Genomic DNA, 9,587 nt, shown 5'->3' with positions numbered 1-9,587 from the left:
AACTTACAAAAAAGGAAAAGGCAAACCAGAAATCTAAGGAAAACAAAGGAAGGAAAAATAAAGTGAGAATAGACATTAATAAAATACAAAATAGAACTTCAAAAAAAATACAGATAAAACCAAACATTTAAAAAAAAAAACCTTTTGAGAGGAACAATGAGTATCTAAATAATCAATATATCTAAGATGAAATCACTGGAAAAACACTGAGATAAATAAAAATAAAAAGATTTAAATTACTAAGTTTAGAATGACTCATGACCAATGTCTCAGAAGCACTCTACCACTGAGGGTGAAGGGTACCCCTTCACTTCGGTATTTTATTTTGAGACCAGGTATTACTTGAGAGCAGACTAGCCTCAAGTTTGTGATCCTCCTGCTTCAGATTCTCAATGAGGTGAGACTACAGGCATATACCCACGTGTCCTGGAAAACCAATGTTATTTTGATACCAACCACCCCAAAAGACCTTTAATTATGGGGAAAATGACTATCAACAAATGTGTTTTATAAATACTGTCTCAAAAAAATGGGGGTAGCAAGGCTGGGGATGTGGCTCAGTAATTAAGTACCCCTGGGTTCAATCCTTGGTAACAAAACACAAAAAATAGCAAAAATAAAATAAAATGTTGAGTCACCACTGTATAAATGGAAGTTTAGTTCAGTACATACTGTACTCTTCTCCATTGCAACAGTGTATTATTTGTTAAGATCTATCTTTACTCCTAAAGTAACATCTGGCTTTGTTTCAATTTTAGACTGGCTGACCCTGTCTCTGACCCAGGGAGAACACGAGGCAATGAACTGGCCCCTCAGCAGCTGTTAATTTGAAGGACATACTAGACATTTCTAAACCATAAAAATGTATTATAAATATAAATTTTCTATCAGATAGTAGCAATTTGGCCAGATAGATAGAGCAATGGGAACTGATATAGCATCAAAGCTAAGAGGGCAGGCTAAGGTTGGACAGACTTGGGTTAGATTTCAGCATTTTACTATTTCTGTGATCATGAGCACATTACCTAGTTGTTCTAGATACTGTGGTATCCTGTACAGAATCCTCTTCTAAAGGCTACACATCCTTCTTGCAGCTGCTGGGAATATCAGCCAGTGTTAGAATACACTAGGATTGTTCTTTTGGCATTAGGAAATTTCTTGCTGAAGGCTTTAGCATGCAGACATTGGCTATGGACCCAGGGGGAAGTTTCTTAGTTCTGATCACTTAAAATACAAGCTCTACTTCCAGCAATAGGCAGGCAGCTTGAATATACTGATTTGCCATTGTATAGGGGCGATTGAAGCACAAATAAGTGTTCAAATTATTTTTTTCACCTAAAACAACTGATATAATTAATGCTATAACTTTTAAATTTGTTTCATCATTGACTGGATATAACATGCCAAAGATCAAGAGGATGAGCATGCAGAAAAAGGGATGCCTTCAGCCTTCACAGAAACAACACTGTATTTCACATTTACCTTTGCTTGGTTCAAGATGCACCCAATGAACTATGAACCTCTAATAGCCATGGAGGTAAGAAGATTTCCAAAGACCAGATAATAGTGTAGCCTGATAAAATCTGGAGGACATCAAATTTGCAGAATACCTCAAGCATGACTTAAGATTTAAAGCCTCTTAAAGAAGCACTTCAAATTATGCCAAGTGGTGTATGCCCAGTTGCACTGAGAATGTTTCAGTTCTTAAGGAGAAAGGGTATTAAGAGTTTCTGTCATGCCGAACAATAGATAATGTTTCATTCCTTTATATTCTATAATGAGTGTGTGTCATCCCAGCCTTTCTCTGACTGTAATTCATGCATTCTTAAAAACTTATTAGAATGCATTGAATCAGAGCACTGCAGACAACAAAAATAGAGACAACATTTGACAGCAAACCAAATAATGTTAGTTTTTGTTTTGTTTTGTTTTGTTTTTGTATTTTTCCCCATGGCACATGTAAATAAAATGTCAGACACCCGTAACTATTTATGTAAAATTATTCATAAAGGGAGGTGATGTCTCAGGCTCTGGTAAGTTACTACCACAGCGAATTAAATCACTGCTACATGTTGCCTGTGAAGGGTTGTTCCTTCCCTAAGTGTCATGTCACATTAGCAAACATTTCAATTCATATTGTTCACCATTAAACATGAGACTCATGTAAATTGCCATAATTAAAATGCAGGTCTTTCACAGCAAAAATATTAAGGCTTTTCCATGGTCAACTTCATTTTTCTCCATGGGAAAAAGATATGAGAGTAAGATGTAGGATAATTGTCCTGGAAATTTGGAGGTTGGATCTTAGAGAATTATCGATGAACAAGTCACATCTGTTGGATAAGGAGGGTAGAACATCACAATCTCCTAAAGAAGTTAGGAAAGACTATACAGGTTTCCCAATTATCTACAGAGCCACATAATAGAATGTTGATGTGAATTGAGGAGATGCTGGGGAGATGCAGAGGTGATACCTTGACTTCTTTCTCAATACTCGGAATGGGATTTTCCTTTTCTCTTCCAATTTTCAAGTAGAGTAACAATGATCAAGGCCACAGCCAAATGTAGCCTGTTACAGGATATGTTTTCAATAACTAGTCTTATTTTCAGTCTATTCAAAAACAATGTCCTAAGTATTGCCTTATTTGTTTTTATAGCAGGGATTGGACTCAGGGATCCTTAAGTTCATTATCCTAGTATCTTAATATTACCAAAATTTTGAGGTAAAGTGAGAATTTAGTGTCAGTATTTGAAAAGTCAACTCTGTGTCCTTAAAATTAGTATTTAATTTGTAATTTAAAAAATAACAGTTCTAACATTACTGGAACCCAAATCATACTGATTAAAAATGTACAAATGAACATTGTATATATATGATATAAAAATAATTTATGTTCAATTTCCAAAGTTATTGGAAATTTTAGAGAGTGTTAATTCGCTTGCTTCTGGGCTAATAATGGTTTTCTCCAAATACAACAAAAGAAAAAGTCCCCCTTGCTTTTTTTCAACTCTTTAAAATACATTTATTTATTTATTTGTTTATTTATTTACTTATCAATTATGTGGTGCTGAGGATTGAACCCAGGGCCTCAAGTGTGCTAGGAGAGTGCTCGACCACTGAGTCACAACCGCAGCACCATCCCTTACTTTTAAACTTCCAGTAAAATGGTACAAAATTTAACCAAGAAATACAGGGACAAATATTCCTGTCTTAGACATACAATTTTGAGATTAGGATTTCATTGAGACTATAACTTTCAGAGATACTTTATCCACAACAAAAGTGTTTTATATATAACAGAACAAATGAAAGTTAAAATTATAGTTCCTAGTAAGAGAAATTAATTCTAAATATTATAAGCAGTAATGAAATGTATCAAATGTTATTGGTAGCACAAGAGTCTTCAGGAGGAGCAGAATATCAGTTTTGAAGGTCATAAGGCCCAGAGATATGTGCAAATGCTACCAGAAGATGGGTCCCAATGGAGTCACCAAATGGCATCATCACGGCAGCTCACGGCTGACCCAGAAAGTTTTTGGAAGCTTGACTTTGTTCTGAGGTGTTGCATGATTGTGTCTTATTAGAATATCCTGTGTCACTCACTGGTTCCAACTTAAGTGGGAGGTAGGAGAAGGTGTCTGACTCTGTCACAGGAAGGCCAGGAATCAAAAGTTGGAGAATTTCCCAGCACAGGAAGAGTGTTCAAAAAAGGCAGGCAACCCCAGTAGGTTAACCATCTACCCCAGGGGGACTTGAATCAAGTGACTTTCCTCCTAACATCCTTAAACCCTTTCCTTCTCTCTAAGAAGTATAATAATACCTGGTAATACTGAAATGATTTACCTCCAACAACTTAAGAATCTTTTAGTGTTCAATCACCTTTACAATTCTAGGTAAATTTTTAGACAGTGATTTAATAGGACAGAGCAAAGCCCATTTAGCTGCAGAAGAAGAAATTAAAAACTTCAGGTATTCCAGACCTTTTAAGTGGAATTTAAGCTCTTCTGCATCTGCCCCACCTCACTTTTTTTCCAAAAGAGTTTTGCTTTTCTTCTTTTTATTTTTACTTAGGGGAGTGATAATGGTCTACTAATAGTAATCTTTCAGATCTCTTGTCAATTGATATTTCCATAATTCACAAAAAAACTTTTAAAAGAAAAATATAAGTGAGTGAAGGAACACTGAATTAGGTTAATGTGCTTGTAAAAGTTATTTGAAAAAGTAAATGATAACAATTCTTGTTATTATAATACACAATAGAAATGATTAAAGCACAATAAAATGTATTTATTAACCAAATCATCAGAAATTCAGAGATACTATGAATTGTATAGAGTTGTATATGATAAATGAACTAGAAATTTGATGGCCTTAGTTTGGGTTCCCCAATGACAGACAAGGATTCAAATAAAAGCAAGAATACAAGAGACAAGAAAGGCATGGAGAGCAATGACAGAGAGTGGGAGAGCAGTGACTGAGATTGGGGGTCTCTAATAACTTCATGTCTGTGGCATATCTGCTGCCTGGTGGTGGCCCACCCAGAGAGGCTCTGTGCAAGAGTCCTATAAGCTTTGACCATATTCTCAGGTGCATAACTCCTAGGGATAGAGGAATTCTGAGCATGCAGGACAACCACAATATCTCACCAGTACTGCTACTCCTGAGCATGCCTGCTTAACAGTAACTTTAGACACTGGGCTTCTTGACTGCTGTCCAAGGCTCCTAATGTTGAACATTGCAACTGTGGCAAAGCTACATAGATGGTTCTTGTCCTGTAACTTTCTTGAACACAAAGCTTAATGCTTCTATAGTCTTTAACTTGATGAAGACACATATATAAATAAAACTTGCTGGAAAAGCCATTTAGATACTGCTTCTTCATCAGGGAGAAGCACTACACATGAACCCAGCTATTTTTCGAAGCAACTGAATTCATAATAGCTAAGCTATGGAACCAACCAAGGTGTACTTCAACAGATGAATGCGTAAAGAAAATGTGTTACATATATATGATGGAATATTATCCATAAATAAGAACGAAATTATGACATTTGCCAGTAAATGGATGGAACGGAGACTATCATGCTAAGTAATAAGCCAATTATAAAAAGCCAAAGGCTGAATGCTCTATCTCTGATATGCAGATACTGACTCACAATAGGAGGCATGGATGAGTGGAGGTCCACAGGACAGGGGGAAATGGGGAAAGAGTTGGGGATGGGAATGGGAAATACAGTATAATGAATATAGTATAATGAATCAGACATAATTTTCCTACGTTCATATATGAATACATGGCCAGTGTAACTCTACATCATATAGAACGACAAAAATAGGAATTTGTACTCCATGTATATATGATATGTCAAAATACATTCTACTATCATATATAACTAAAAAGAACAAATTTAATAAAATTTAAAAATCTTGCATTCTATGCTTGGTTAACATTTCTCAGGGGGTTAATATTCAACACTGGAGGAACTTGGACCTGTTCCTGATATCCAAGACTGGCATAAAAACCATTGGCTTTGTCCAAATGAGAGAGATGTAGAAGGGCATAGCCAGGCAGGGCAAGATGCCAAGTGAAGAAGTCATGGGTGGGTGCAGACCAGAGGAGCATGGAGAAGGTCCTCCAATGAGATCAACTTCTGGGTTGATGAGAAGTGCTTATGAGCACAAGAAGGGAACCTAGTAAGATAGTTACTTCCGTATTCATGCATCTAAGTGGGGTATCCAAGAAAACAACTAAAATAGAGGCATGGACAACTGTGAGGGCAAAAATGAACAACAGAGAGAAAAGCATGGAGAGCAGAGAAGATAAGAAAAGGAGAAATTCCAGAATCTAGAAAAAGAACACTCCAGAATTTCTGACTCTAGACCACTCTCTTCAGAGAAGTCTATTGTGTCACTTGCAATAAGTCTCTGTGTCCTGTTCTTCAGTTCCTTGCTGCACAGAGTCCATGAACCCAAGACGTCAAGGGAGTAACACATATAGCACAGTAGTATCCTTTGGAAGGACATAACTGGAGTGGAGTGAGTTTAGGAGGAAGTTGAGATGAAAAATGTAATCACAACTATTTTCACTTAATTGGTGGGGACAGTGCACTTTTTGGTGTGCATTTGTATTCCCAAATGTTTGGGGGGGGTGTTACTTATTATAGTCCTACCAGTCTCATATCATTTTGAAATTCTAATCTAGGATCTTTGGAGCTACTCTATTTTTTGAGAGAAAACATACATCTGAAAGTGCACAAAATACACTGATCTTAAAAGTGAAGCACCATGGTTGTTTACCTATGCATACACCTACTTAATCATGGTTTATACCAAGAAAGAAGGAAATGTAGTTGGGATCATTTTCTGATGATACACATTTTCTGATGATTGTCACTGCCCACAAAAAGAAAGAGAATCTCAACCTTATGAATTCCAGCAACAGCTGTCAAGGACACCCAATAGATGCCCATTCATTATATCTACCTATCATATTTGAATGCTAGCCCCCATTTTCTTCTTAACAGCCCTGTATTCCCCAAGGTAGAGTGAATCACACCCTCTGGGACAGGAGACCATCATGTATCTCCTTAGCTGGTAAAACAATAAAACTCTTTTCCCCATTTTTCTCAAACCCTTCCATCATTATTGGGTAGGCAATGGGGACAAAGACCACACTTTAGGTAGCAGAAAGGGTACTCCATAATGTTCCTTCTGCACCTTCTCATTTTAATATCCCTCAGAAGGGTCAATCAGTATTTTCAGTGCTATCAGCATCTGCTCCCTTTAATTACAACAAAATCAATGAAACAGGGCTGGTGTCCCAGGGCTGGTCTAAAGGTCCCCTGGGTGTGGAGGGGGTAAAAGCTCCCCCCACACACACCCTGGTCAGAGGGGCCTCCTCCCGGAGGGGAGAGTGCCCTCTCCCCAGGATGTGGGGGGAACTCCCCCCCACACCCAGGTCAGAGGGCATCACCCCTGGATGGGGGAGTGACCATCTGCCCTGGGTGCAGTGGGGAGCTTCCCCAAAAACCCAGGTCTTACCGGCCTCCCCCCTGGAAGCAGGAGTGCCCTTCTGCATTGGGTGTGCTTGGGAGCTCCCCCTACACCCAGGTTAGAGGAGCCTCGTCCCTGGCGGGGGGAGTGCACCTCTGCCCTGGGTGTGCTGGGTAACACCCCCAAACACCCAGGTTACAGGGGCCTCTCCCCTGGAGGGGGAGTGCCCCTCTCCCTGGGTGTGCTGGGGAGCTCCCCCAACACCCAGGTTAAGGGGCCTCGCCCCTGGATGGTGGAGTGCCCTCTCACCTAGGTGGCGAGGGGGGGGAGCTCCCCCCCACCGACGCCCAGGTTAGAGGGGCCTCACCCCTGGAGGGGGAAGTGCCCTATCCCCTGAGTGCTGAGGGGGGGAGTGCCCTCTCCCCTGGGTGTGGAGGGGGGAACTCAACCCCTCACCAGTTTTGAGGGGGCCTCCCCCCCAGAGTGGGGAGTGCCCTCTGCCCTGGGTGCGGGTGGGTGGAGCTACCCCCCACCCACCCTCACACCCAGGTCCGAGGGGCCTCCCCCCCCGCCCGAGGGGGAGTGCCCTATCCCCTGGGTGCGGGGGGAGTTCCCCCCACCCACCCCGACACCCAGGTCTGAGGACGAAGTGGATGAGTTAAGGCCTGGAAGGCAGTCAACCACGACGGGCTGTCCTCTCAGGTACTGTGCTGGCCCTGGGCCTGAGGATGGCAGGCCGGGCGTGGCAGCGGCGAGTGTCTGGGGAGGCGTAGTAGCTGCAGCACAAAAGCGGCTTTAGTAAAAGCAGGAATAAAGGTAAGTGATTCTAAGACATACTTATAATGGCAGAATCTCTAAAAAAAATAAACACTTAGAATTCCATGAACTTAAATATTTTGGATCTTTCGTCTTCTCTCTGGCTACGCTAAAAATACTCATTGCATTGAAGTAAGATTGCCACACATTATGTCCTTTATTTAGGATGAATTAAATGAAATTACCTGGCACATCTGACACTGTGGTTTGAATATGTTCTGTCCACAGTTAAGGAGTTAGTAGGATGATGGTCTTAGAAAAGGCTACGTAGGCTGTGGATGTAGCTCAGTGGCAGAGCTCTTGGTTTGTGTGTGTGTGCAGCTTGGCTTCAATAATCAGCCCAGGTTGGGCAAGCTGCACACTGTGTGAGAATGCAGCATCCCCCCCAACCCTTCCCCAGGGAAGAAGTGGTCTTTTCCAGGTTACCCAACCTGCCATCACATGGATCTTAGACTTCCCCACCTCCAGAACCAGGAGAAAATACATTTCTGTTCTTATAAGTTATTCATTTGTGGTATTCTGTTCTTGTAGCACAAGTGGAATAAGTCAGAGTTAGTTAATGAAGTGTTCTACACTTGATATTGAATGTGGTTTATACACAGCAGTCTCCCCTGCCCCTATCTGAGGTTTCACTTCCCATGGTTTCATTTACCCCCTCCATGGTCAAGCTGTGGTTGAAATACCAGTATGTCTTCACTATTTCCAGAGAGATTAGAGCATTTGAGAAAATCCTTTATTACAGCCAATTGTTATGTTTCTTTATTGAGTTGTTATTAATTTCTTTTATTGAGTTATTGTTAATAACTAATTTATAAGTTAAACTTTATCATAGGTATGCATATACAGGAAAAAACATCACATGTATGGCATATGTGTGCACACCATGCTCTGGATAAGTTTGACATAAATTTTAGACCTGCAATTTTGCTTATAAATAATATATATTTATAAATTATATATATATATATATATATATATATATACACATATTTATAATATATATACATAATATATATTTTTTATTATGTTTATTATATATATACACACATATACATAAAAGGTAAGTTTTTAAAAACCCACTATCATTAGCTGATCTAAAATTGAATTATCATTCTTTAATCCATAAAAGCCAATCAATATTCAATTTCCTTGCTTGTCTCTCTCAATGTTTCTTAACAAGCGTATGTTGCAGTTGTTTAAGATATCTGATAAGTCTCTTTTGATCTATAGGTTTTTCATCCTTCTTGCTTTTTTTTGCCTTATCCCCTCCTTTGTTAAGTGAGGAAGTTGAGTGTTTTACTGTAGATTTTTTTTATCATTCTATATTTTGTTCATTTTTTTCCTGTGTGCTCATTCACCATGTTTCTCTTCCCTCTGAGTTTCCTGTAAACTATGAGTTAGCTCTTGAGCCTTGATGAAACTTGGCTTATTTTGTAGGGCAGGAAGGTGAAATACTTGGTGGTGTTTGGTTCTGTGGGGAATTTATTGGGAGAGTCTGGTTGTCCCTTTCTTATATTAATCATTCATGATGGTCAGGATTTATTGATATCTGTGATTTGGTGTTGCTCCCATTGATTGTCTGATTAACTGAGTTACAGATATTTAAGACTTCTTTTAGTTTACATGACTAGACAGCACATGAAAATCATTTTAAGTATACACAGTCAGAATTAAGTTTCATACTGTTTAGAATGTGTGTAATCATTCTAGAAAATTAGAAAAAACATATTGATAAAATTTGTTTTCAAAATACCAGCATCTTCTGCTGTGTGTATAT

Source organism: Marmota marmota, unplaced genomic scaffold (assembly GCF_001458135.2).
Source record: "Marmota marmota marmota unplaced genomic scaffold, marMar, whole genome shotgun sequence".
Lineage (NCBI taxonomy): Eukaryota > Metazoa > Chordata > Mammalia > Rodentia > Sciuridae > Marmota > Marmota marmota.
This window is presented reverse-complemented; position numbering follows the sequence as displayed.